Source organism: Rhea americana, unplaced genomic scaffold (assembly GCF_003343005.1).
Source record: "Rhea americana isolate MKP2758 unplaced genomic scaffold, rheAme1 scaffold_14, whole genome shotgun sequence".
Taxonomy (NCBI): Eukaryota; Metazoa; Chordata; class Aves; order Rheiformes; family Rheidae; genus Rhea; species Rhea americana.
The window spans coordinates 7,019,209-7,047,071 of NW_028185483.1; the positions used below are offsets into that span (position 1 = coordinate 7,019,209).

The following is a 27,863-nucleotide window of genomic DNA, read 5'->3' on the forward strand; positions in this document are numbered from 1 at the left end:
TTCTCTCTTGACATGCTTTTTCATTTCTTCCAAGAGAAAACTGACCTTAAATTATCTGACCTTCTTCATCCCTTGATTTGCCTTCCCTTCCCCTCTTATAAGTTAGAGCTTTCCCTCTGTCCCCCCTCCCCAGTATTAGATGTAGAAGTTTATCTATACTGTGCTTGATCTAATCCTCGCCAATTATCCAAGTGACCCAAGCACAAGTCCTCTCTAGATCTCTTGTACCCACTGCCATTCCCTCTCTTTTTTTTCTTTTAAATCTCTGCAGTGTGGTCAGGCTTCTGTTCATTAAAACCTTGTGGCCTTGGTGAGTCTCCAAACCTCATCTTCTCTTCTCATCATTAAGCTCAGCTAACATGCTCTTTACTGTCACTATTTGGAGATATCAAAGCCAACTGTTGCCTCTTGTTTTCTCCAAAATCTCTAAAAGAAGAATTATCAGAAAGCTTCTACCTATTTATGCAGATCTGACTGTTTTCCTGGCGGCTTCTCTCCTCCCTTCACGTGTCATCTCTTAGAAGATGAGATCAGCAGCTGTTCATACCTGTGTTGCTGGCAGAGCTATCTCTCACTTGCACATTTGTCTCCTTCTGCCCAAATGCAATCTACTTACATTCAGGATAACTGAGCAAAGTTCTTTACCCTCCAAATTTCATCCTTTTCATTTGTTCAGGACACGCTGCCTTCTGTTGGTTTGAAGATATGTAGAATACAGCTATTGGGGGCCATATTCTGCATATCATCCTTAACTTCATCCTTTCTGGCTTCCTGTATATAAGCCCTCCCCAAATGGCATCTTTAATACTAGTCTTCTCTCTCCAGGTGTTACAGCTGAAATTTACCTACTGCATCCCTCTCTTGGGTGTGATGAATACAAAATCCCTTGCTTGTGTTCACTTTTGGATATGTTGCAAAGATATTTCTCCTGGCTTGTTCCTGCTAGCCCCCAGTTAACCCTTCTCCATGCAAGTAATAGCCCACATGAGCTGCTTCTCCACAGTATTGCATGTCCTCTCAGTTACTTTTGAAATATCAACTCTCATTTACAGTTTATGGTAGTAACCCTCGTCCATTTCCAAAATTTTCAGATAACAATCTTTCTGCCTGTTCCCGTGTTGCCTAAGACTCTTGGACATTATCATGCAAAAATACCTCACTAACACCCTTCAGATACTACTGTAAAACTAATTTTACTGTCCTAGTGACAGTAAATTTGGCAGTGTTAAAAGCATGAGCATGCTAAGGCCACTTCTTGTCATTCTGATCAATTTTTGTCAGCGTTTGCCTTTTTCATTTGGTGTTTTTCTTAGGTTTGGGCTGAAAGCTGTTGAAAACCAAACATTTTTTTGTTCTGAGTTTGTAGAGTACTCCATACTAATTAGGTACCCTGGGCCTGATATATTAGAGCTTGTATGCATGCCACATATGACATGCCTGGGATTGCCCAAGGACAGAATCTTTTCCATTGTAATGAATCCAGTAGAAAGATGGGGAAGCATGTGTTTGTGTGTAAATACATATATATATATATATTTTAAAGTCTCCCTAGTCTTCTAAATCATTAGTTTAGCAAGATTTAGGAGCTGTGACTCTTCTGTCCTCATGGTGATTCATTGTGCAAGTCACGTTTCCTTTGTGCTTTTGTACTGGAAAGCACATACTTCTACAGGAGATTTTTTTCCCCATTTTCCCACAACATCACCATCTACTTTTTTTACTGCTCTTCCCTCATACACAAGAGCCTAACTTTCACAAGTACATTTCTCATTAAGGCCTGACTATTCCCATGAGAAGTTCAGATTTTCTCTATTTCTGCTAGATTAGAAATCTAGAGAGATGCAATTAGAAAGCAGATGATGATAAACTGTTTGATGTCAAAACCTTTGAAACGCTTTTGATTCCAGCCTTCCTTAAATTYAATTTCTCATTCCTATTTTCTAAAGTGCATTTTCTTGAAATAAGGATATTTTCATCTCACTGTAAGGCAGATACCCAGAAGTAGAACATAATGTGTTTATCTTTCTCAGAGTTTCACCAGGCTGTCAGTTTTAAAAAATCAAATTTCAAGTCTGTAATTTCTCAGAGGTCTTTAATTTTGTTTTTAACAGAGTCTCCTCCATTTCTAATTTCCATTATTATTTCCCTCTGGCGATACCTCCACAGACCTCCAGAAAGCAGAAAATTAGAGAAGAATTGAGTATAGAAGATCTCCAGGGTCTTTGGAAAAACAAGTATAACTCTCCRCAGCACCTCCAAACAAGCAACAGCRTAGTGTTTAGRTATAGCTTCAAAATATTTGTTTATGAAATAAGACACTTTAAGAAAAAAAAAATAAGCTGTTTAGGTTAATCATACTTCAGTTTTTATGTGTGAGCTAGCTCATTTCAAATGAATTTGTCTTTGAGAAAAATCCTCAGACCTGACATGCAGCAAGTAGGATTTGCAACTTTGGAATTGCAAAGAATTGATTTCAGCACAAAGTTGYATTGAAAGACAGCCCATGGCATGAAGTTTTAAGCTGTTTTTTTAACACAGTGATTTAAGAAGCTCCAATATCTGTACTTTCATTTTAAGAGGGAAAAGGAACATCCATTATTGCCTACACCCAAAACCTTCAGAGCGCCCACTGAGCTGCTGATTGGTCTTGGGAACCCTTGCTTCTGATGCTTTGCTGAAAGGATTTGTTAAGAGACTAAAAAGGTACAGCCAAGAGTGCGTAAGTCTTGCTCGTGCTGACTGTTTTGGTGCCCAAGGCCCCTGCCGCAGAGCATGGAGCCAGTCTGCTCTCCCCGATGTCGCGGCTGCGTGCTTTCGGCCCTCGGATAAAAGTAACTTTGTACGTTGGGTGTGCTTAAATACACCTCCAGTCTGTGGAAGGGTGCTGAATTCTGTGCCTTGAATTTGCACCAGAAATCAGATTTTCCTCCTAATACCTTAGTACTTTCCTAGACAGCAGAGCTGCCCACTCTGTACACTAGCTTGCTGGGGACTTGCTTGGTGTCTATAACTTGACTTATGCTCTGGTGTTATATGGTTCCCCCTTTATTCTGCCCACAGCAGCTGGCTCTTCTCTCAGCCAGCACAGCTGGCAAACTCAGCCCTGTAGCTTACACCTTGTGTTTAGCTTGAGAGCTTATTGATTCTGCTTCGCAAAGATTTCTGCGTAAATGCTGTGGGGGTTTTTCTTTTTTTTCTGCGTGGTGTCTTTTGGCCTAATGAAGGTATAACCTCTTCCCCAAAACCTCGTCTGTCTTATCTACTTTCAGCATCGTGACTGGAGTTACATTCCTGCTAATTCTCTGTTTATTATACGTGGAGTGCGTAAGGGGTGTGATTTTGCCATAGAACAGGGCATGTACAAGTTAAATACTTTAACTCTTGCATGGACTCCTACAGATTCATCCCTTAACGCTCTTTATCCAGATGCGTAAAAGATAAGGTTTGAAATCYGTTACAAACCGATGTTTGTAACTGCAGTGTTATGTCTGCAGAATAGGTTTGCTACACTGACTCAATATTTGGCCATAAGAAAAAAAAAATCAACAGAAACCCTGTAGGTCCTCTGCAGGAAAAAGTTCTTAGAATTTACATATGGTAGCAAGGACCTCACAATAAAAGTGAAGATTTTTATGAGCAGCCCATGTTCTAAACRTGTTAAGTATCTATAAACAGGTAATTCAGGCAGGAATTGTTTTCTGAAGAGTTTTGAGATGCACAGGACATCCTGGATTATCTCATGATCTAAACAGCGTAACTGGTATAGTAATRCAGTATAATTCATGCATCTTACCCAAACTCTCATGTTTGCCAAAAAATAGATTGTGGTTGCGTACCTCTCGCATAGAAAAGTAAGATTCATAGTCATATTAGGAACTTTTATTTGCATATGTGCTCTATGATCCAGAGAACAACACTGATATATTTGGAGTATATGAAATACACTTTTTTTTCCTACTGTTTTAAAATGTGCCTTGCCCTCAAGATATGCCATTAATTCATTCCATAAAGACCTCTCGCAACAGTTTCRTGGGGTGCATGTAATTTCTTTAAAAGTGGAGGGAGAGGAGATGTTACTGTGAAAACTAATTTCAACATAACTCGGCTAAGGTGCGCATTGAATGAATTAACATATCCTTTAAAATCTAATCTTAAGTGCAAGATTTAATTCTGGATGATTTCTTTGACCTAAAATGATTTTATGTCTAATTTGACTTCTCTCGGGTTTTGACATTATTGCCTGAGCCTTAAGGAAAAAAAAAGCCAGAATTTTGATACTTAGTAAAATTAAATTTTAAATGACATCTGCAATTTGATCAGGCTGTTCAGACAGGCCCAGGCCATGGAGATCTGATGCTACATCTCCACCAAATCGCTATGCAGTCTTGTTTCTGTTTAGGYGAGGGCTTGGTAGATGCGACTGCAGCAGGGTGGACTTCTGCCCACCCAGGACTTGGCTTCTGGAGCTCTGGCTGCTGCCAGTGCTGTCTGCAGCCCTGTGAGCACCAGGGATGGTTCAGTCTTCTGCTGTTTTCACATGTTCCTGTTTACGTAGATTTGGCCAGGCCTGAAAGCTAAAATGCCAACATTTGTTATCGCTTCTGTTTGCTCATGATTTTGAACTCCACTTTTGGAAACAGAAGATTCAGATGATTTGGAGTTTCACTGAAACAGCTGAAAACTTGCCTCAAAACATCCATCAAAATGTTGGAGAAATGTCTTTCACTGATAGCTTCCAAGCACATCTGCTTGCTTGTTTATTTGATTTCATATTTTAAGATCTTGATAGGCATGGCAGTCTGATCCAGAAGGATCAGAAAGAATTTGCCCATAGCCTTCTCCATTGCAGAAGCAGCTGCTCAGTGTCCCTTACCAAGCTTTTGCCCCGGTGGCAGTAGAGCACAGCAGTGTAAGGGAGCACAGGGGAAATCTCTGCATATTTTATGCTGGGACCATGCTTGCTATACTTTGTCTTGTCATTGACCCTGGAATATATTACCAAGTGAAAAACTCCATGCATACGATACATATGAAATAGGTGTAAAAAGCCCCTAGTGTTTCACTGGCCCATCACCCTTGAGCTTTTCTTGTTTGGTGGGATGCAGTCAAGTAACTAGCTCTTGCCCAAACAAGTGAAAGTATTTTCTGCATTTGTCTCCTTAGCAAGTGTTATGCACTTTCTAAAGAGAAAAGAAGCTTTTGAAAGCCACCTAAAAGAAAACAGAAGGGCCTCAACAGAGTTCAAACCAGCTGGGAGGTTTTTGCAGCCGTACACTYGTGATATTGGTGGGTACCATATACCAGATGGTAGCACAGCTATGAATACTTTGAAGGGAACAGTATCTTTGTCTGATATACTTTTAATCATTTGTGTAAGAAACAGCAGGTTGTCATGTCACAGCACTAAGCAAGATTACAGCTGCTCTTCAGGTAGATGTTGCTCGTTTTGGGTATGCGCAACCCTGGGAGAGTGTAAAAATGTCCCTTCCCAAAGATTGGTGCTCAGAGGAAGTGCGGAGGTTCGTGTGATAAGCCTTTAGCTGGGCAGGTCTTTTGCGTCCTAACCATTCAGATGATTTATTTGCATGTGACTGTTTAGGGATAAATGTTTTGTAGTACATGAAACTTCTTTTTAAATTCATTCCGGTGTTTTCTACATTCAGATTTTTGAGAGTGGCAATGTAACACCAAATGCTTACACCTGAAGAACAACTGACCTAAAAACATTTCCCTCAGATGAGGACAAACCTTTCCACTAAGGTTTTCTCACATAGCTATATTGACTTGGCTGGCTATTTTCCTTTTAATGTAGTTGTGTCTGTTCATGGCTGTACGTGCTCTGAAGAAGGTGGTGGGATGGGTCAGGACTCCTGGTTTTTGGGGTAGTCATATTGAATGAAAGGCTCGATGACTGCTGTATAACTGTCAAAGCCTAAATCCCTTGATGGATTCTCAGAAGAGTTTCAGATATATAGATCCTTTCTTAATGAGGAAGAAATAGTGATTTCTTTTTTTCTTGTTCCTAAAAGTCTAAAGAAGTATGTTGAAACTAAGACTCATACCTTATGCTTTGTTGCATTATTTATGGTGAGAAAAGGAGAAAAGTCTCTTATTTATTAAAATATCAGAAAAACTGTATGACAGAATATTTTTCTCTCAAGAAAAAAGTAATTATATTTTACTCTGTGGCCTGCTTTGTTTTTGCAAATTCTGACAGTTTTATATGAAAGTATTATTGAAATACCAAAATGATTTCCATATTTATACAAATACTGAATAATGYTTGGCAAATTTTATTCTTTCCTCTTACAATATTGTTATGGTGTGAAATTTGGATTCAGTATTTCTTGGTGCTAGGAGTTTTGATTTTACTCAAATTTTTCAATATTAATTTCAGATTCAAATTTATCCATCATTAAGGTATTGATTAAATTCTTATCTTTAAAGTGATAGAGGGAATGGAATCTTTTTTACTACAAAATCTTAGGGTCATGAAACGTAATAGTCTAGACACAGAACCAAGCTATGGTGCATAGCTAACTACATGTTGTACTTTTCAAAAAAAAAGTTTTTCTGAAACACTGAAGATAGACTAATTAAACTCATGTTTGTAAAACCTTTAGCTAAACAGATGYGTTTACTTAAATCAACAACATCTGTTCACTCAGGGGATTGCATTTYGATAACTAAACTGATTTTAAAAATTATATTGGATAAGCAGGTGACAGGTTTGGATGCATGCATAAGATTTAAATTCCTTGTAGGTTTAGTCTCCTGTTCTAGATGATATTGGGAATAGTACCCCTTTCTTGTTACTCGGGCAAATCCTAATGGCAGTCTTGCTACGGGATATTTTTGGGATTTTCCACACCAGCGAGGTACATATGGGGTGGTGCTGATTCGCTTCCTCCACACTTCTCTGCTCCTCCCACCAATGATATGCTGCCACTGCTACTTTAAAGGTGGCATAACATAGTGAATTTTAAACCAGATGTTGAATGTGCCGTCTACTTAAGTATTTGGTCTATTAATTTTAAAACAAAAAATAATGAGGAACTGCTTCATGTTATAAAGGTTAGAAACGAAAATAATCAGTCAAATTTAGATAACCTTATAGAAAAATAAAAATTAKCTGTGATGATGTGTATGTTATTTTCATTACAGAATGAGCTTAGGGCCTATTTTAYTAATTGAATGTAATAAGGTTGCTCTTTATAGCAACAATAAATACATAAACTAACCAACTTAGATAAGCTTGAACTGAAAGTAGACAATAAGATTTGGGTCATTTTAAAATTAATTTTGAACACTGTCAGATGGTTAATGAGTTCAGTGGTAAAATTCTTGAGAAATTATTGGAAAAGCAGTTTTAAAGAGAAGTGATTATCTGTTGAGCTTTMGGTGTCTTACTGACCTTGTAAGCAGGGGAATCTCTCTGCAGTATTCATCTCCCCTTCCTATGGTGACAGTAGTTAAACTGGCTTTACTTTTAACGAAGAATAAACCAAGGCCTGCCTTTCATGGTTTAGCTGCTGTGAGACTCGGAGAAGGTGCACTGTCTTCTCCCTTTAGCCTCTCCTGTTRAAGGGAAATGCATATGTTGCAAACAATAGCACTAGATGGAAAAAAAAATGATTTTTTTTCCCCATCTGGAATATCAAGGTAGCTAAACTGGAGCTAATCAGAAACTGTTCTGATTAAACAGATGTTTTGTCAGGAAAATGTCTGTTAGTTGAAATGCAAGCTTTTCTCAGCAGCCCACCGATTTTTACCAACTTTTGGTTTTAGCCTTGTCTCCATAATGGTGGTTGTGGTTGAATTCAGTGACTGCTGACTTCAGCCAATTTGTGTTGAGAAAAAATATCTGCACACTGTAAAAGTCCTTCCAGTGTATGTTTTATATTAACATCCTAGCCATCAGGCTCGTGTGTTGGCTGCACTTCCCAGCATGGGATGAATTAGATTTTATTCAGCATAAAAATTGACTCGTTAGCTAGCATTCATATGACGTGTGGGAAACATGAATTCACAGCCTGTTCCTTTTCTTATCTGTTGATATGCTAGAAAGGAACTGCACCAGAAATTGTTCGCACCTGCAAGACCAAAGGCATGGCAGTTACAACTCTCACTCCAGGTGCTGGGTAGCAGTAGCACACGAATATAACTGGAGGCATTTGACATTTGGTACTTGAAGTCTGGAGTAGATCTCTTTCCTTTCTTTCTGATGCTGAATTTAGAAACATCCTAGTTTCATGCAGGAGATTGTTTTTAATATGTAACAAACATTTTTGAGCATGGGAAAGTAATTTCCCATTGATTAGTATTTTCTACTCCTGCCAGAACTATATATGTTTGGGGTTCCATTATGTGAGTCTTTATTGCATTATGTGACCTTCAGTTTACAGGATATTTAAAAGAATATTTAAAGGAACTTTTAGGGGGTTTAGTGCTAACAGTGCATCTGTTTTTATAAGCTCTACTTGGATTGTTATATTTTGTGATTCTGAATCGATGTAGAAGTTAGGCYTTTAAGACCGTGGACTATACTACAAAGAAAAATTAACTGGAGCAGAATAAAGTATGTTGCATTGCCAAATTGCATTCCAGCATGGTTAGATTTCCTTCGCCACACTGATAGAACACCACAAAGTTTTATTTCTTCCCAAATTATGATCTTTTCTTCTCTGCAGAGCTAATTAAACATGTGGAATGGTATATGCAATAACATAAGCATAAAAAAGAATAAGCACCAATAYCTGTTCAGCACTAACTCAAGCTTGCAGTCAGTGGACATGTTTATAGATTTTTCAGCAGTGARCCTGCTTTCATAAAAACACATGTAACATACACCAGTAAAACTGGGTATTGGGTGGAAGTGGAAAGAAAAGTAACAGAACTGAAAATCTGCGAAACACCAGCTAGTAGATTTTTCTTTAATACATATATAAAGGTCTTAATCTTTCATCTGACATTAACATCCTTGTCCAATGCAGAATAAGACTTATTTTCGGCTGAATACAAAAGTTTGATAACATTCASTTGCTGCTGTTGCTGATTTGTTTCTTTGTCCCTCTTCATTGGAATAAGACATTTAAAGATACTTTACTTATAGCATATAAAWCAACTGACCATCTCTCTACATAATACCTTCCATCATCACCCATTTAAATGATTTATTTACAATGGATTAGTTCTCATTCACATCACAAAGTTCGTTAAAAGCACTTAATGGACAGCAGTTTAATGGAGGCTCTGCCACTGCATCTCTTCACACAGCAACATTTTCAGTACCAGAAAAAAGCCTGCAGCGTGTTTTGGACCATGAGAACACTTTAACTTCAAGAAATGTTACTCAACAATTAAAAAAAAATGTCTATAGCAAGGTCAGGGATAATTTAGGAAAGCAGAGAGCAGTTGCCTGCCCCGGCACTGTCAGGGCTACAGTCAATAGCAGTGCCGGGTCCTCTGCTCAGTTCCTTCTCTCGTCTTGTTTCTTGCTACATTTGCACTTCTTTTTTTTAAACAAGTCTGCTCGTGTAGTCTCCAAACCATACTGGAGTGTTGATTCTAATAGCCTGGTGAAAAAAACTTGTTGGATTTCTGAGGTTACTTCAGCTGCTTGTATTATTTTCGAAGACCTTGTGTTGAAATAGTGCTTCAACYTGACTGTTCATTTCATGAGACTTGTTGAAATAATACTCAAAACTGATATGTCTGGGTGCCATGAACGCAAGATGATGTCAACCGTCTTCAAGTTTTCTGTTCTGTTGCTGCAATACACCTAGTAGATCACGTTGCTGATCTTTTAGAATGGAGTTAAGTGAACGCAAGTATGCAGATATGGGCTTCTTATCAAAGTAATCATTTTGYATAATGGAATTAAATCTATAGAATTATAATCCTATAAAATTTTCATGACAGCTGCTGAAGGAAATGCAAGTATGTGTAAAGCCACTGCATTTTAGGAGGAATCTGTGCGTGTACAGACTAATCATGCAATTACAAATCATCAAGATTAATAGAATCTGAAAACTAGCTATTGGAGATACCACAGGTAATTAGAAACAAAAGAAAACCTTACTTTCCTTGGAGCTACTATTATTAAATTAGAAGAAAATAATAAATTACCTTCATTTTTCAGAAGATGATAACCTTTTAAAGTAACTGAATTGCCATTGCAGGTCCAGAGCTTTCAGCAAGGCCCAATGCTTTTCGCTGATGCGGAGTCTGGGCATCTTAATGCCAAGTGCTGGAATTTTGCCTGCAAAAAAGATGCCAAATTGAAAGTAATATTTGAAGCCCAGTGATGAAGCTGATTTCATGTTGGATAAAATTAATACTTTAAACGGAATTGTAAAACATGTATTGTGAAATGAGARGTTTACCAAATGAGTTATTTAGTATTGGATAAATGTATTTCAGCAGTTGTCACTTTTATTTTGATTAAGCAAACTAAGACAAATGTCAAAAACCCTATATGTATGACATATTATCATGTRTATGTTTATTTTAAAATTAAGCACAAGCTCGTCTAAATTAAGAATAGAAAAATGAAAGGAAACATGTAATTTGCTAGTATGAAATCCAAGAACAGAAGCTACTTTCCTGCACCATAACAACAAATGCCAGMGGCCATATATTCAACACACTAAAGTGAATGAAAAATAATTCATATCAAGGATGCAACACTCTTCTCTCTACTCCCCCCTGTATTTTACTAGATTAGCAGTTCAAATAGAAAAATGCTTTTGGTGGATTAAGGACCCCTGGAGATGGAAAAGGAAGCCAGAATTTGTGCTACAAGGTTTTTATCCTTTTTATCCCTTACATATTTTTTCTCAGTGTAGATAATAAGCCATGCAATAATGCTTTAACCTGTAAAACATCAAAACCCTTTGGACCCCACTGTGTGCTGCTGACTGAGGCTGACTTTATTTAGTAACATTTCTGTTCTTTTTAAATCATGGTGGGTTTTTTCCTGCCCCCAGTTAAAACTGGATTTTTTCATAGGTCTAAGAGGATTTGCAAGAGGCTATGTCTGTTTCATGTCATATTATAATGAGTAGGCTTTTATCCCGTTTACTAAATTACACATTCAAATAATATATAGACCAAATTTTAATAGCCTATAACACTTACATTTACCTGTATTTATTCCACTATTAATAATAGTATGTTAATTATACAAATGAATTATCAGGGAGGCATAGAACAGCATTCACTGTATTTAAGTGTTTTATTACAYTAACTGGGACCGTGAATTCATTAAACTGTATATTATGACATGCATAATATTATAAAACTAGAACTCCGCTTCGTAACACTTAGCAGTTGCTTGGCCAATATCATTTTTAAGTGGTGAATATGATCAAATAAGTCTACTTGCAGGAAAGCTAGACTTAAATGTGTTGATTTATTTGTTACATGAGATAAAGACTATTAACAGCGAATTTCTTAAAGAAGTCACCCTCAATACTTTGTAAGTTATTCATTGGCTGACTACTGAGCAAAATTTTACTTTGCTTTACTGAGGAAAGATTTGCTTTCATTGTTCCTTCAGAAACTTAGGGACTTCTTCTACTTTGGACTTCCAGTGTCCTTCCCCTTTTGGCAGTAAAAACCTATCTGCTGTACTAGAGAGTTTATTCAAATCCTATAGCGAGTATCTGTCCATTCATGTTTTTTTTTTTTTTTTTTTTTTTTTTTTTTTTTTTTTTTTTTTTTTTTTTTTTCTTACTAGACAAGTTCTTTTTTTTCTTCTTTTCCACAAATATTAGTAAAGAAAAAAAACTAAGAGGAAAATTATTGTTGGTAATCTGGTAATTGCTTGGATGAAACACAAGTTGCCATTTCATAGAAGGAAATTTAATACCATTTATTATAGTTAATGATTACATCTGGTATTCCAAATTGCTAATAAAATTATAAATATCAAAATCACAATGAGTGACACTTTCTATGCTTTTTGATCAGGGGCTCCCATATGGTCTAGTGGTCAGGATTCCTGGTTTTCACCCAGGCGGCCCGGGTTCGACTCCCGGTGTGGGAATCCAGGGTATGTTAGTATCAGTTTTGGGGGTTTGGTTTAGCTCAGTTTGTTAGAACATGGTGCTAGTAATGCCAAGATCGTGGGTTCGATTCCCATATGGRCCACTCGCTTGAGAGTTGGACTAGATGATCTCCAGAGGTCCCTTCCAACCTTACCAATTGATTACTAGGCTGAGTCACTCTTTGGATAGTCATGTCTTTGCTCTAATGAAGTCTGTTTTCCAAGCATGTCTTGATGGCTGAGTGTACCTGAAACTGTTACTGATATGGGAGTAAGTGAGAGAGCACCTAGTGCAATCACTATAATATGTTTAAAACTAGTCATCCATCTCTGAACACTGAATGCTCTGAATAGGCAACAGATTTTCTCCATACCAGCAGAAATGCTCTGTATCCTGTTTTTCTGTCCAGCAGTTTGGCACATGCTTCTGGAAGCAATGTGGTGGGAATTGCAAAGAACTGGAAAAGGACTCTCCTGAAAACTCACGGGTTTCGTGCTGTTTCCTCTGGGCACTTTCTTAGTTTAGGGCTTATTTATTGCTCAGTGATGGACTTTTCTACTGAACATCTTGAAACTCCTGTTGGAAAGAGGCAGAGTAGAAAGCCAGACGTTGGCAGCAGTGACCTAATTTTTGCTACAGTGTTGATCCTGTTCCTTTTCATCCTTGTTGGGGCTGTGTGAAATCTCCGGGCAACAGCTGTAAGATCAGCTCCCTTGTGGGGGCAATTTTTAGGAGATGTAGGAGCTACACTGAAGCRGTGTTAGTGTCCCGGTTATGTTGGGGGATAGTTCTGCTCACTTTGCAGCTTTCAGATATTCATTGAAAACATTCTTTGGATGTCTTCTTCCATTCCCTTTTTAGGAATAATCCTACATAAGCTTTTTTTCTATCTAAATGTTCTCTGTCCTTTGGATTGATGTTATGTCCAAAAATTGGTTTTCTTCTTTTCCCTTTTCTAGACCTCAGGTTTTGTTGAATTTCCTTAACTCAGTCTGTAATCCACAAGTTATAGAAGGCAGGACGAACAATGTGTGTCTATTAAACTGTTTGAACTGAAAAGTTGAACTTTGATGACTTTTATGACTTAATTATTGAGGGAACAAAAAAGAGGAAAAGGCTTTATTTTTTTTTCCTTGTAAATGGCTTATTCTTGCAAATTCTATAATCTGAAGCTTTTCATGCCGGACCTGAGTTGATATTGGAAATCTGTCAAAACAGAATGGTAGCAGAATTGGATGACCTAGAATTAATCTTTTTTAAGGCCAGACTGGACCAGATGGTGGTCAAAATGCCAAAGTTGTTTGGATAGCATTGTGTTGTGTGGATGTGCATTGCACTTTAATTATCCTTTGGTTGTGGGTTGTGGTGGATGAGGTTAGCACTCCAAATGCATATGTTGTATTGCAGTTACAAGACAGTAAAAAAGTGTGCATATCTTAAGGGGAATGTATCTTAATACGTAAGACATGTTAATACATAATTGTTTTTACTTGGAATTTAATTAGTCTCAGATTATCCTTGTTGCTTTGTAAGTATCATTTTCATTGGATAGAAGATTGATTTTGCATGGAATACTTCCTGACTTTTAATAAAGTTGTGCTCCAAGCACTATTATCTGAATTTTCAGGGAACGTAACAGTCAATTTTCCCACAGTAACTGCACTGCCACATTCAAATGTTTAGATAAAATACAGCCTTCAGCTGAGACATTCTCTTTGAGTATCATCATAGCTAAACTATGTCCTTTCATCTTCCATCAGTGTTGGCCAAGAATAATACATTTGAATTATAAAAGAATGAAAACAGGTTTGCTTTACAAATGAACAAACATTAATTTTTGCAAGTTGAGTTGTAAATCAAAACTATAGCAGCTTAAGCATATTGTACCTCATTTTTCTGCAAGATAACTTTATGACTTCGCTCGGAGCTGGGTACGAGAAGGTAGCAGAGAATATACTCTGTAGCCATATTGGTAATCTCAATTTTCCAATATCAAATTTTATTCAATTATAGCAGCCTTTGAGAAAAAATTCTGCCCTCCCTTTTCATCTCATCGTAGTGTTATGATGAACATAGAAAGAAAGCAGCCAGTCATTTGCAACTTTTATCATAGAAAAATATATTATTGGTCCAAGTTGGGATGAACTGTATCCTCATAGCAAACCAAACTAGTCAACACACCATGTTACTTATGCACGTGTGCACCAACAGAARTAGATGGAGCTATCTTTTACTGACTCCATAGAAGTTGCTAGGTCACGTCTCCTCTAGTTCTCTCTTATTCCTGTTTTAGAGTTTCTACAAAGTTTAGAGTTTACTACAAAGTAAATATCCAGGTTGTGAGAGACATGAAGCTAGAGAAAGGWATTCAGATTTTTAGAGAATCTCATACTGGCAGAGAATCGGAGCATATCTGACAGGTACTCCTAGGACTTAGGAGATCAGCACAGAGCTTGAGGATTGAGAGGTTTTGCACAGTTTTTAAAACTAATTATTCRATGCTGCTAATTAAAAGTGCTTCTTGGTGCTTGTCTCTGTATGGGATAAGGTGTGTTATCCCAGCTCTGCTCACCTAGTCTGGCCTCCAGCCCTTCAGTTTCTTCTTGAGTTCTCTGCAGTGGGAACGAAGCGCAGCATCTGCTATGTGCTTCTGGATACCAAATGTGTAATACCTGTACTTAATTATTCAATAATGTTACCATCAGAGATATAAATAGATAAAAGAAATCTGAGCGATTTTAGAAGCAATCAGTTTATGAAAACAGCTTACAGCTTGGAAATGTTCTGCAAAAGATTCTGACAACTAAAAGAATGACGTAATGGTCTCTGTTGCTTAGAAAGCTCTTAYAATAGAAACACTAGAAAAATTGATACCCTTTTTCAGTATAGTCAAAGCTTGAAATATGTCATTTTGGTGAGCTGTGGTAGATTTTTGTTTAAAGCAAGCAAGCAATTTCTCATGGCAGGACTAAGTCTTGTTTGGTTGGTTGGTTTCATTTTACTGAAAAAGATTTAAAACTCTGGAATGGATAGTTCAGTGCAAGTGGTAGAAAGGAACCACAGAAATGGGTTAATGTTGTTTATGACTCGAGAGAAGGTTTCACAGCTTTGAAATGGCTGAAGAGAGTGGAGACACCAAGGTTGTGGTGGGAACTGGAGACTGAATGCTGTCAGGACTCGTAGGAAGGACGTAAATGCAAAGGGTACCTTACAACCGCTGAAGTGTGCAACACTACAATGCTTCTACAACCTCAGCGTGCATCAGCCAGGAGAGCGTGTTGTGATCAGAAAGGTGGATGAGAAGGCAGATAACTAATACGTGGTTTAGCATTTATTTATTTAACATTCATTATGGCTCTATTTTTTCTTCTCTTTTCAATCTTGTTTATTAAAAAGATGCTGTGATTGTAAACACTTAAATAGGAGTTTTTCCCCCCATGAGATCTCTGCTAGGGGGACTCATTCATACTGTATGTACCAATTTTAGCTTCCACTCATGATTGGACTCTGTTGTAATATGTGATGTGTGCTCCGGCACACTTCTGAGGCCAGARAAGTTCTCATTCTACACACACACRTGTGTATATATTTATGTATGTGTATTTATATATATGAATACTGTTTTGAAGCATCTTATCTTTTTACTGTCCTTTTGTCACCTAGATGAGCCCTGGTATGCTCATACTAACATGGATATTTTTCTAAGCAGGCAAGAAGAGATGGGTTATGGCAAAGCTACTTTATGTGAAAGGTAGCCCAGCAAATGGTGCTGGCATGTCTGGATGGAGGAATTTTAGAAATAGTGCAAGTAAGTTCTTCACTCTAACACAGTATAAGAAGTTTCATTCAGGCTTTTGTGAGGCCTGAATTGTCTGAAGAAAATTGTCTATTTTTTTAATACRTTTTCAGTTCACGTTGAATCTGAGAGTAAGAATCTGAACTTGGCCAATCAACATAGTTATATCACTTTATTGTAGCTCACTCTGCATCTGTATTTAGTCCTGAGCTGGACATTCCCCTTTGTCCTTTCATGCTTCCCCTCAGGCAGCACACATATATAGTAACAATTGTATGTTACCCTTTAACTTTGGATTTGTCAGTAAATGTTTCCATCTTTGGGTTGTGCTATCTTGAGGGCTGCTGTTTGCAATTSTGACATTTCTTGCATGGAGTTAGCAATTAGGAAGAATAGTTGCCTAGGAGGAAGAAATGACATTGAAATCTGAAAGGATGAAAAAATGTTGACTTTCCTCTTTCATCCATGATGAAGAAGAAAGAGCCACTTCAGAACTCATGGAAGTTTGGAGACTATGGGAACTTTGTATGGGAGGACATTAGAAGCAAACACGTGGGCCAGGATCAGTAAGCCTGGAAAACTGGAATGGTACAAAGAGAAAACAAAAGCTGGAGATGCTTGAAAAAGGCAGAATAAGATTTAGCTAATAAGTCTTAAGCCTTTCTGACAACACATATTCTTGCACTGAACATCTGATTRTGATGCAGCTCTGAAGATCAAACCCATGATGATGATGATCTGTTAGATGCAACAGGCAGAGAGCTATAATGCTTGTTTGTTTATTGCTAAGGGAAGCTTATATAAAAAGCTTATATAAAATCAAACCACTTAATTTATTCAGAACCTAATGGTTGACTCAAGTGACAGTATTAACGTCCTCTAAAGGCAACATGGAAGGGGAAAAATTGGGCATATATGCCAAACAGTTTTAAAATAGAAGATAGATTGCCAGCGCAATTGCAATAACATAGGATTAAGGGAGCAGGAGTGCAGCAGGGATTTACTGAGCAGAGCCATGGCTGGAACGAATGCTTTGCAGGCACCTTCTCATGCTTTGCAGGCACCTTCTTCTGGGAAAGGCACATTCGTTTGGAGATGGAGGAGGCTTTCAGTCCTCAGGGGAGAAGAGAGATGCATCTTTCATTGTGTTAGGAGAAGCAGAGACTCCAGCAGAGGTCAGAGCCAAACACAGGTAGAGGCCTTTTTAAGTATTTAATTACTCAGGACTGTGAAGAAGCATGACTGCCACCAGGTGGATGGGCTAGCCTGCAGGAAAGCTGGCACTTGCTGGTGGAGTTCTAATGTTTTTGGAGGGAGAGAAAGGAATAACTAGAAAGTATAAATTTTATCAGCAAAAAAGTTGCAGTGCGCTTGGTGACTTAGCTTAAGAGAGATCCTTCCTCTGCCAAGCTCGTAGTCTGAGCAGGTACAGCAGGCTGTCCAGCTGGGAGAAAGAGTACTTGGTACTCCCACTTCGGCTCTAGGGAACTGAAGCCCAGAGAGCTCTCATTCTGGAGATTAACTTTAATTAGGACACAGCTGAATGTTGAAATYGGTGAACTCTCAAACATTGCTTGGCTTCTTTCTTTGTACTGCAAGACGGACGAGAAGCCCAGCTGGAGAAATGAGGGAAAGAAGTGGTTTSGGAAATGACTTGGTATAAGCCTCTGATGGCATGGGGAAGTTACAGAAGTGTRTGCTGATTTGAAAGAGAGATATGCAAATGCCTAAAAAATAATACTGTTCTTAAGTGCTTTCCTCCTCCTGCACTTCGAGTCAGGTGAACTGAGAATTTGTACAGCTTGCAGAAGAGGAGTGCTAAATATTAAAACCATATGATGAAATAAACTTTCTCTTTTATGCACGAGAATTTCTCCTCACTGCTTAAATAGTTAAGTTTCAAGCCTCAGTATTTTGGTTTATTGCTCACTGTGCCATATATTCTCTCTAACTTTGGTCAAGTTATTTAATCTCTCAGGGATCTTAATGATGAATTAATTAACACTGGTTAAGCAGATTGAGATATCAACATAAAAGACATTGTAAAACTAAAGTTACATGTATTACTCTAAAATTACATAAGCTRTTAGGTGAAACTTTTATTGGACAGTATATTACCCCTTGAACTTTCATTTTAGCTGTCACTAAGGAGTTGTTTTCAGTAGGTCATTATATACCAAGATGTGCGAGCTCTGAGGAAAGTATAAAAGCACATCTTTGCAATTCAAATGAAGAGTAACCTATTTATAATTTCATTATTATTTTATTGCTGTATGAGTTCTGCTATTTGTAAATGTCAAATACAGAAAGGAGTGCTTCAATTTAACCTTCCCTGTCATAAAATAAAAGCTTTATTTCCACTGTCTTTAAGAAAGTACTTCATGTTTCAGAGTAAAATATAACAGACTTAGCTGAATAGAAAATCATTTTGATGCGAATGGAGAAGGGAAAGGCTGGCTTTTTCCTTTTAAAGCAAATTTCATACACATAGGACACACAAGCACACAATAATTCCAACTGAGCTTAATCAAGATACACTTCAAACATCCAGTGGTCTTATTCTGTCTGTTCATTTTCCTCTGCTCTTTTCTGAAAATATGCAATTCATGTAACATAGACTGCATAAAGCTCTAAAGAAGGAAAATAGATTTCTGTATCTCAGCCTATTATATATGTCCCACCCTCACCATATGTTGCTTTGTGGATCATTAAAATCAGTTGAGGAAATGATGGAATTCTCTCTGTAGACCCATCATAAAGGCCAGGAAGACTGTTACCATAATAGACAGAGTGCTCATTATTCTGAGAAAACTGTGAATAAACTACCTCTTTCTAAATTCAAGTGCATTCAACTCAAACTTTAAACAACATTAAGGGACAAAACACATGCATAATTTGCTATTTTGAGGTAGTTCTTGAATGCATTTCTAGACCTACAGAAGTCAGCGGTCTCTCTTTGACTTCAGCAGTCACTGGGCGAGAGCCTTTGGTGATCTCACATTTTGCTCCATGATAGTCTTAACTACTGTGTTGACATTAGGTCAGTTCAGAAAAGTCTAACTGAGTAAGGCTGATTTCAGGGACTATCATAAAGTATTAATTAACTAATGAATGGGMATTCATTAGAATGCATTGATCTATTTCGGTAAAATTAGTATTTGATTTTATTTTGACCTACTTCTTTGTATTTGGAGGTTGTCTTAAAATGAAATAATAATTTTAAAGAAGTAATACATTATTTATGCTATAACTTTCACCTTTCCTAAAACTGTTCTTTTCTAGATTGCTGAAAATCTTTTTGAAAGATGATTAAGAAAAATAATATACAAATTTCATAAAAGGAGATGTCTACAGATTATTAGGCAAACTTCTCATTTCAGATGTCATCTTTTTTTCCATAGAACATATCTGGGAGACTTTATGGAAGTAATTGGTTGTATCAACATTCGTTTTTCCAGTTAATGCTTAACTACCTTCAACATGTAGAGGAAAAGTTATTTTTTTCTAAATAGTAATTATGAGAAATTCCCTCACCAGAACAACTGAGGTACAAAAGAAGAAGTGGCTAAAGACCCCCTCTTTGACTATTACAGTGTAAATGACTAACCCTGAATGAGCTGTGACTAAAACTTAGTGGATCTTGGGGGATTTTGTCAGTGGGGTGAGAAGGAAGTTGACATTACACAGTAATACTGCTATAAATGTAAGAACAGCTCACAGACTTTTGTTATCCATATAGTTAGTAGGATCTGTGTGGACACCATGAGACTTGCTTTCTGACTTTTTTCCAATGTGCTGCAGAGAAAAATGACAGAGATGGCAAGAACCGATCATATCTTAAGTAGTGCAAATGAGGTAGCTAATGAAGAATGCGAAGAACAACAACTTGTCTGATCAGCATTAAGTGTTGTCATTAGAGACTAGGTAGTCTCTAGAGTGTTTTGTATTTATGAGATGCATGGGGACCATGTAGCACAGCCTGGAGAACTAGRTCAGGGAGTAAAGTTCACTTAAAAAAAAAAAAAAAAAAAAAAAAAAAAAAAAAAAAAAAAAAAAAAAAAAGGAAAGAAAAACACTACCTCCCTCCTTCCCCCCCCCAAAAAAAAACCCCTCCCCTCCATATCTCCATAACAAAGAAAAAGAAACCCTCCATAAAGAAACCCTTAATTTTTACAGAATGCAAGTAGATGAGACAAGTATTTCACCTCTTCCATTCTAATGTATTTACATCAGCCCTTTCTGACATACAAACTGTCATTCTCTCCTAAGCGAGAAGCCACTTCTGAATTTCTGGAATGACCTAGAGCATCCTTCCTTCACTGTCTTCAGGTTACTGACTAGTCACTTCTACAGCAAAAGGATAAACCCGGACAGTTACATTACTACTATTTTTTTTGTCGGCTTAAGTGCGTAGTCACTCCTGGGTCTGCTGAAGAATGGATGGTTAGGAGAAATAGCATTCACAAGACGTAATACAGTAGATGAACTCTTAAAGATTTACTTGATTGAGGACTAGATTTGCACTGTAAAACCACAAAACTTTGTAATTAYTTATAGCTATAATTAGTCTTTCTCCAGGATACTGGTTTATTACCACACTGCTGTAATAATAAACTGGAAGTAGGTCAGTATTTCTGACTTCCCATGTCATGTTCCCTTCCATGTGTTCCTTTGTATGATGTCTTCTTAAAAGTGTTTATTCCTTTAGCCAATGTCCTCTTATCAACTTCATTTCTTTTTACCTAATGTAAAATTTATTTCTGGTCACCTTTCAGTCTTGTAGCTCAAAGTTTCTGAAAATGAGAGCTCTTTGCTCCCATCTATTGGTGAACACATTACCAGACAGCTCTTCCACCTCTGAGAGCTTGCTGTCCAGACAGTAGCACGGGTAGCAGCCCTAGAAGGAAAGGTGCTCTCATCTGCAGGGTAAAGTCTTGGTAAGCATAGGAGAGGGCATCTCTAGGGACTGTCACTTGCTTCCTGTTCAGCATTCTAAGATGACACTGGAGGAGCCATGAGAACTAAATACAAATTCAGAATTGATTGAACTGAGTGGATRACTGGGCAGCTGAAGGGTCTGTAGTAAGGAGACCATCCTTGGTAACCCAGGCCTAAAGTATGATGTTGTCTCCACTCTGCTATCTCAGGTCAAACAGTATTGCTACAGTTTTTGTATCTGTGTCTAAGCTGATATTTAACTGATGAAGCCTGGATTTTTTCATGAGCAATGTACACTCATCCAGATRGTTAGGTGGGTGCAGCTGGAACTCGTGCTGCCATTTCTGGGTGGAAAAAAAGTCTGCCCCCACTGTTCCTTGGCTGGCTGAAGGTAGCAGAGTAGAATGAACTCCAAGGAGTACCCTTTACATGTCTAGGAAAGTGAAATCTCTGACTGATTTAGAGAATGGAGCTTTAGCCTACAGCTGTGGGGAAAAAAGAAAGAAAAAGTGTGTGTGTGTGAGAGAGAGAGAAAACACTAATTCTGTTTCAATTTAGTCACAACTGGATTAAAACTATATATATATATATATATATATTGCATTTTTCTCCCTAGAGAATGGATTTTGAGCAAATCAAATGTGGAAGCAAAGCACAACATTTCTTAAAGGAAACAATCCCTTTGTATTCTGCAGCTCAGCTGTTCACTGAAAATTTTGGCAAGAAGGGCAGAGCACCGGCGGAGGATAACACGTGCCTGCCATCTTTTGCTAAGTCCTGATGGGGGATGGGAGCTGGGACAAGCTGACAGCAGAGTGATGCAGCAAAGATTATTCGTCTCCTATTAGATCTTCACAGAAACATAAGCCCATTGACGCAATGCTAGGTTACTCTGTGGAAATGAATTACTTGTTAGGGCCGTGATACTGCTGATAGGTTTTTCCAAACTTCTTTCAGATGTAGATTCTCCCGTGGCAGGATTTTAGTGCCCTCTCGCGTCCCTCTCTCCAGGTTTGGGAGGGGGTCGCTGCTTGCGGCTGGGACCGCTCTTTTAGCGAGGGCTGTATCCACTCCTGCGCTCCACRTTTTGTTCGCCTAAGTAGCATTTTCCTCGTTTCATGCATATACTTGAGCCTTTCAATAGGGAAGAGCTGTCTCCTAAGGGTATGCTAGGCTCTAGATGCTCTAAAGTTCAGATGAGGATATTCGTTAGTTTTWAAAGGGCTTCTAATTATTTCCGCTGTTTTGTGTTATTTCTGACTACACTTGACAAAAAGCGTTCCCTGAAGAGCTGTCCAAACTAGAAAGAAATGTTTTCCATCAGARAGTGCTAACTGGATGAAATTCAACTGTATTGAGGGATCATGTTTCTTTCAATATTCTTTTCATGAAGCACGGCTGAAACATGTTGTTTCACCACAGAAAATTTTTCATTTTCAGTTTGACCATTGCATTGTATAACTGGACAGAAAAAAGGGATATACTTTCACCTTGCCAAAATAAATCACATCAATAAGATCATTTCTTTGTTCCCTGAATGAAATTGTTTGTAATTTTCATTTTTTTTTGTAGCAAAAATCAGCTTGGAGCAAGAGAGAAAAAATCATCAAAATGAGGACATTTATCATTGAATGGAAATACTAAACTGCTACCCATGTTAGTGGCATTTATCCGATAAGATATTTCAGCATTTCACTGTGAGGTGACTGGGATCCATTTCACCAGTCTTKAGGAAAGTTATTACCAGCAGCTCACTGCTGGTCAGCTGTTTGAACAACTGATAACCTCAACTTTTTCTTGATGGCCTATTGAAGGTATTGCAAGCTTAAATTTACAGCAGTGATCAAGAAGGGGACCAGTGGTGACAAATTATCTAGAAGAGCAAAATTCTTGATATTTTCATGTGGAAGTCATTCTCAAGATATGTGCCGAAGAATTATTTCATGGTTGATAGTGAGGCTTTAAAAGGGTTCACCTGAAAAATAATCATCAGTTAGGAAAACGTGTCTAAAACTTGATTAAATAATTTTTCTTTAGACAAATTCTGTTATCAATAAGATTAAAAATGTTTTTAGAAGAGGGCTGGGTCTTTAATTTAAATAACAGAARTGAATTGGTTAATTCTTTTCTCCCATGTGCAGTGCTCATTTACATATATTTTAAAATGGATCATATATCTTCTACTTTTAATGTACTCCAGTATGTTACAAGGTTGGCACGATAGTTAGGTAAAGTCATTCACAGCCTGTTTAGTATTCATCAGTGTTGCCCAGTCTGCTGTCTTGGCTCTTAAATGAAAATGAAAGCTGGAATTTTCTTGTATAATCAATTATGCTTTCAAGATTTATTTTTGGTTGGGAATTACAGTGGAAAGGGAGGTGGAGTTAGAGGTGGTTGTGATATAATCTGTCTTCAACAGTCTTTTAAATAGGGAATCAACAAAGTTGTCAACTTTTAATTCTCTCAGAGGTGGTAGTTTGCCAGAATAACAGCAACAGTGCTTTTGYTGGAGGAAGAGCAATGATATCTTTTTGATTTTACATTTTTACATGCTACATTTCTGTACCTGATGCTTACAACTGCAGCAGRAGCGCTAAATCGCCGTGTGGCCAGAAATGGCTTATCTTTTCGGGCATGGGCTTTAGCAGGTACTGAATGATGCCCAGCTCTGCTGTTTGCCTTGGGCTGAACCAAGACCCCTGAAGTAAGACTTTCTGCTTCACTACGAGACTGTTAATCAGTTATTGTCATAACTTGTTCTCAATGTTAAATGTGAACTTCTGACAAGCTTGTAATGTACTGACTTTTTTTTTTGTCTAGCAACATAAACTAGTGGTACAAATGGCATATGGCATGTGTATGAACTTTCTACATTAAGTTAATTTTCTAAAATATTATGGTACATAACTGAATATAGTAGGAATCGCTTTGGATTCACAGTACTGCCAGCATTAGAGTCCAAAAAATGCAGGGATGGGATCGTTTCCCTGCCAGAGTGCAAGGCCTGAGGCATGTTCTTGCACCTTGTACATGCGTCTAGGGACGTAAGGAAGCAAGCGAAGGAGGGGTTATTCAGAAATAAGGTTGTAGATCATAGCACAGGTGATTAGAGTACAGAATAGTTTCTATTATTTGTTTGTACGGGTGTTGTTTTCTTACTGTTGATCAAGTAAATGATAATCTCTGAGATTTGCCAAACGACTGGAATTCCTCAAGGTACATGTGAGGGCGAAATCCAAAAGTGCTCCTTTTGGCGATGTTATTAACCCCTCCGTAAGGAAATCCACATCTGAAGGTCCTTGAAGCGGCACTCTTAGTCACATAAGAAATCCTATTACTTAAAACTTCATTTATTTTATTGACTCATTGGGCCTAATTCTGAGTTCAYTTAAACTTGTGCCAGTTATAAAGAACTAGTGAAAGTCAGGTATTTCAGAATTCTTTCTCTTTATGTATGGGTATAAGACTGAGTGGAAGCAGTACCATCCAAATGAATGAAAATATTAAGTTGGTCTTTGGTTCTAACTTTTTGGCATCAAACAGGACAATTAAAAGATTTATTCTGAATGAGAAGCAATTGATGTAACAGCTTGGGATTTGACAGCACTCAGATTCTTTGTGTTTTGAGGGTAAAAGTTTACGGTTTTGTCCTAGTATAGTCTGATCCTGACATGATGGGGGATTTCCCCTTAATAATGTAGAGGGTCTTAGAATGAACATGAATATCGGCTTGAATCCATCTTGTTTTAACCATAATTGTACATTTCTCTAGTCATAAATATATATGTGGGGTGGGGGAAAGTACATGGTTGTTCTTGTAGTACATTCCTTTAGGTACATATGCACGATGTTAGGGAAGTGGCTTTCTGCGTGAAAGGAAGGATCCCCCATGTACTTATATTTCTCTTCCAGTATTTGCTGACATGGAGAATAAACTCTTGACACAGAACTCATCTAAATCAATTTGGATCTTCCCTTAAACTTCAACTGGCACTGAATCAGCTCCTGGAAGCAGATGTAGAGCAAAGAGTTGGAAGCTATTCTAGTGGAAATAAATGATAATTAGTCAAACCACTTACAATACTGTGAATTACGTTGACAGAAATAATTGCTTTTCCAAAATTTAGTGTGCTCCTAGTTTATGTCACTAAGTCTGTAGTGAAAAGAATGCTTTTTCTGAGAATATCCCATTCTGTGTTCCAGACATATTTATTTCCCAATAGAATAAGTGAATTAAACTTTAGGGATTCCAATTGGATATATTTACTACTTACTGATGGATCTTATTTTAGAAATTTTTTGTAGAAAATAAAAGTTTTGGGAGGAGGATTTTCTTGTGCTTTCTTTTTTTAAGAAAGAAAGGCTTAGATACTATCAGCAGTGCCACTCGCAATCAGGTACCCTCAGTAGCTTTTATTTCTTATCAAATCAGACAAACATTGGAAGCAAACTGATTGTTTGGCATGTTGCCCACAGAAACAACACTGTTGTCTAAGTCTCTCTATTGTATTTATCCTTTTCAATGTATATATAATTTCGTGAAAGAGCCTTGCCTCAAGGGATTTACATTTTGGGTGAAAAATGCAAAGCAAGCAACAAAAGAACCAACTGATATGATATTAAAATTTTCCATTGATAACTGAATCTGATTCTGGTTAGCTTCCAGGTTGGTGCTCAACATCTTTCAAGCTCGGTTTGTGATTTTGCATGGGGTTTGACCTCTGGAGCTCTGAAAGGACTTCAGAATAAACTATGAATTTATCTATTTTTTACTCTATCAGAGTATCTTTGTGTGAACATGTACTCAATTTTAAAAATGAATGCTTTCTTGATTTTAGTGGATTTGATTTCATGAGCAGGTTCATTACCATGACTTTGTATATAAAATGCTTAGGAAATATAAATGAGCACATTTTTTTCTTCACTTTAACACAATACACTTCTGATTTACTGAAACACTTCAGCTCTACTGAAGTTTATACAAATCCTCACATACTCAGACTTAAGGACTTGGAAATCTTTGCAGGATTGTAAATCTGCTTAAGGTTTATCTTAACTAGGTTGTTTCTCCCAAAATTGGAATTGGAGAATTGAAAGGTAAGCAGAATATTTTTCTGTTGAAACGTTCAATAAAAGATTACATTCCCAAATTGTTCCATTAGCCTGTATCCCTTTGGTTCATTTTAGCATTCTTCATTTCAGTTGTTGCCTCGTATAAATACAATTCAATTTTAGAAAAGAGAAACGAAACGCTAATGGATATTTAATAAAATAGAAAGCTCAGATTTCTTTTTTATGAAGTGCTGTTGACATCAGTCATGCTGCTGAGAGTGGCTTTCTCAGTAACTGTTTTTAGCACGTAATAGAAAAAATCATAATTACTAAGTGGTCATATAAAGGATCACAGCACAAAACAGTATGTGATGGCATGCAATACATGGAGAATAATGTCTAAGTCCTCTTTTAAGGTTTAAATATTTAAATAGGCTTGCTATTGCCTTTACTTATTAGCCACCTCTACCGCTTTTGTGGTAAGAACAACAAGGTTGAACAAAGTAAAAGATTGAAAGATAATATCTATAGAGAAGAGGACAGAATGCGGAGCAAAAAATAGTTGCTGCAGGGAATAGTCTTCCAGTGAAGCTTGAGTATTTCATAACTATAAAAAAAATATTCAGTAAAGAGATAAAGTGGCTACTCGAAGACAAATGACCAAACTAAGGTGTAACACAACCTCTTCTCCTGTAACTTTATGAAAGCTGGATGTACATATGTTATTAGATTTTCCATTAGTTTATTTTTGAAACATAATTTACATAACTAATTGGCTTCAGGTGGCTTTGAAATGTTAATGACAGCTCTGAAGAAGATCCTGTAGAAATCAAGTAATGGATCTGGATATGCTTTGACAGAGCCCTGAGAGAGGGGCTCTCTCTGGTGAGAGGAAAAAAGTATGCAAAGCAATTCCACTCTTGAACTAAAAGGTTTATAGTGAAAAATAACTTAAGGGCAAGCCAGTGTAGTGCTATATATTCAATGCACAATATCTAGACAGTTTATGAGAACACGTGCCCCTTTTGGGGCCTGTGTGTGAAGTACAATGTTCATATAGAATTAGAAAGAGAAAACATTACTCGCTTTCTTGCAAGCTCTAGATATTATCAAAGAATATTATCAGCAGCATGTATTCAATGATAGTTTTGTTTCTAATCATATTTAACAGAATTGTTCTGTAAGCCTCGATTGCCTGGAAAAGTTGCTTCTCACATCTACAATTCAAAATTGTTCAAACTTATAATCACTTCTATCAAATTTTATATTACATTACTTCCTCTGCCTCTCTCAGAGGAAAGGAAAAGGCACTTCATTAGAGATGCTGTTAGGGGTCTGTGCAGAAAAGAAGTAACCCATGATCTTTTCACCATATGTGAAAGTTCCCTGTCAAAGCAGAAAATGTTTTACTTTCAGTGAGGCAAGAGAAGAAGGAGGGGTACTTGCTGCGGGATTGTAGAGATATTCATATAAAAATGTGAAAAGCCCTTCAATCTGCTATTATATGAAGTCTACTTCAGCATATAGATTATAAAATGTAATTGGAGAGCTGAAGAATCAGTAGTTGGAGAGAAGAAATAGCAAATGAAAAGGTGCATTTTTAATGGTCCATATTCTGCTAAATATTAACGTCTCAAATGTCATCTTGCTCTTTAAGGGATCAATTCTGAAGTAAAATCTATGATTATTTATACAGAAATTAGACAACTCTAAAGACAGTTGATATCAAGGGAATGATTAATTTCCATTTGCGTGGATTTTTCCACTGTATTTCGGTCAATTCCAACAAAAATTGTAATTTCAGTAAAAATCGTTTGTTTTTCAGATATACCTCACTCTTCTACCTTGCTTTCCAGTCCTGTTCTCTTTTGTTCTTTTTTAATATTGTTTCTGCATATGACATCCAAAGCCTTCCAAATATAAGTACTGTGAGAAGAAGCGATGCAGCCAAAATTTAATGACACAATTGTATGTTCTAGCTTTTTGAATCACTTCAACTAAAAGAAGTAACTGCCTCTCTTTCCATG

At 37.3% G+C, this 27,863-nt stretch overlaps 1 non-coding gene across 1 annotated transcript; it reads left to right on the forward strand.

The window, feature by feature from the left end:
• Window positions 1-11,977: 11,977 nt before the first annotated feature.
• On the forward strand, window positions 11,978-12,049 carry TRNAE-UUC (transfer RNA glutamic acid (anticodon UUC)). The gene has a single exon. It is a non-coding gene; the product is annotated as a tRNA-Glu (tRNA).
• Window positions 12,050-27,863: the final 15,814 nt, after the last annotated feature.